Consider the following 2,232-nt stretch of genomic DNA (forward strand, 5'->3'; position numbering starts at 1 on the left):
TAGTCTTTTTGCTTGTTTGGAATTTTGTTTCATACCTGGCTGAGTAGCGGCTCGAAGAGCATTAGGCAGCCGATTCACCTTTCTCATGATTTCTTTCCACGACTTGTCCACCTGAAGGAACATCTTGGACTCTGCAGGCAATTGCCTCTGAATATCTGGAGCACTGAAAATACTTTCTAGGTAGAGCCAGTTTCTTTGGCAGGTCAGCCACTCTTCCTAGGAGAAAAATACGGACATTGTCAAATTTTAATTCCCCAATTAAAAACATACGGTTACAGTAAAAATCATGACACAGGGAATCACTGTATCTTTTTCCTTGAGGGTCGTGTTATGACTCCTCACAGGTCATTTGAAATTAAATTCCTTACAAGGTCCAAGATTCACCTTAGTCTGATTTCATCCCACTGTCTACTGAGCAGAGTTCTAATGGGTCTTCCATGTGGTTACCAGAATGGATCCAGAGAAACATGATTAAAATTACCCACAGGAGAGATTCAGGGGCCAGCATGATGCTTACGCAAGGAGATGTGAAGGGAAAAGGAAAGTCTGGTGACCATTTTCAAACATAAACAAGATTTTCATGAAAAAAAGTTTGTTTTTTTCTTTTATCTCAATCATGTGTTAATTCTTCCTTCACCTTTCTTTAAATAATGAAAATTAAAAAAAAAAACAAAAAAAAAACCCTGCTCATGACAGCATATGTGGTAAATATAGAAGACTGGAAGATGAAAATCATACATTCCCTCTGCTTTTAGACAAATCACTGTTAATAAAAGAAATCAGAAATACAGGGTCAGAAATTAAATGTCCATAGATCTCACCTGTCCTCTGTGCCTCCTGCTATTACTGCATGTGTGCGCCCAAAATCCATGAAAGAGTTCCTCACTTCTCACTCTAGGTTTGGGAGTAAGCCCAAATGTCACAACCACTTCCTGGTTTGTCTTAGGTCTCACACTGTCCAAGCAATTCATTCTCTGGGGGGTCTTCACTATTCAGCTTAGGTTTCTTTCAGGGACCCTCTATGAAAACGTCCCCTTTGACTTTGATCTGTAGTCCCTCCCTTCACAGGGCTCAGCCATCAGTCCAGGAGGCTGGACAGGACTCAGACAATGTGGTTGGTTAAAGAAGATGAATTTCTGAGAAAGTTCTCTTTCAAACAAAGTTGACGCAAGTTAACTTTTCCCTCTTACTGCCTTTATTATTTCATAGATAACTTCTCATATTAGAATGTCTAGAAACCTAAACATAATTAAGTCAAGCTAAATATCTGAAGTCTAAGAAAGAGATTGGATGGGAACAAAGTGAGATTAGTGTAAGTGGGTTTTTTGTTTTGCTATGGGACAATCAAAGGTGGAAAAAAATCAAAAGGGCATGTGCACCACAAGGAGAGATTCCAAGGAGACTTCAAGCAACAATGAGCATTCTTCCAGTAAATAGAAAGTCATTGCAGCAAGACTCATAAGGTGGCCCCCAAGATGTGGCATTCACATTCCTGTGTAATCCTCTCCCCTTGAGTGTGGGTGCCATCTGTGACTTGTTCCCAGGCATATGGGATGTGGCAAAGGTAACAGAATGTACATAATTGTGTTTATGTTATATAAGACTGTAATAGTCATCTTGCTAGGATCTTTTTCTTCCTTGCTAGATTGATGCAGCCAATGGTCATGATCACATAAAGAAAAAAATGTGGGCAACATCTAGGAGCTGAGGATGGCCTCCAGCTGAGAGCCAGCAAGAGATTGAAGCCCTTAGCCCAAGAATTCCCAGAAAATTAATTCTGCCAACAACTGAGTGAGCTTGGAAGTGGATCATTCCTCGGTTAAACTTCTGATGAGAACACAGTCTGGCTGACATCTTAATTGCAACCTTGTTAGACCCTGAGCAAGAGGCCTCAGTTAAACCATGCCTGAACTCCTGAGCCACAGAAACTGTGAGATAACAAAGGTATTGCTTAAGTTTGTAGTATTTGTTTCACAGCAAAATGATAATACAGGCATGCTTTGTTTTATTGTGCTTCACTTTACTGCACTTTGCAGATACTGCAGTTTTTATAAATTGAAGTTTTGTGGCAACCCTGCATCAAAAAGTTAATTCATGCCATTTTTCCAACAACATGTGCTTACTCTGTCTCTGGGTCACATTTTGGTAATTCTTGCAATATTAAAAATATTATTATTAAACATTATTATTATTATATCTGTTATGGTGATCTGTGATCAGTAATCTTTGATG

The 2,232-nt window shown here is 39.3% G+C and overlaps 1 protein-coding gene across 1 annotated transcript in view; it reads right to left on the reverse strand.

Annotated features, from left to right (window-relative positions):
• Positions 1 to 2,232, reverse strand: part of DNAH6 (dynein, axonemal, heavy chain 6) — a gene marked incomplete at its 3' end in the record, with an annotated part of 288,388 nt that overhangs the window by 169,721 nt on the left and 116,435 nt on the right. The gene's annotated exons all lie outside the window — the stretch shown is intronic.

Source organism: Mandrillus leucophaeus, unplaced genomic scaffold (assembly GCF_000951045.1).
Source record: "Mandrillus leucophaeus isolate KB7577 unplaced genomic scaffold, Mleu.le_1.0 Scaffold1433, whole genome shotgun sequence".
Classification (NCBI taxonomy): domain Eukaryota; kingdom Metazoa; phylum Chordata; class Mammalia; order Primates; family Cercopithecidae; genus Mandrillus; species Mandrillus leucophaeus.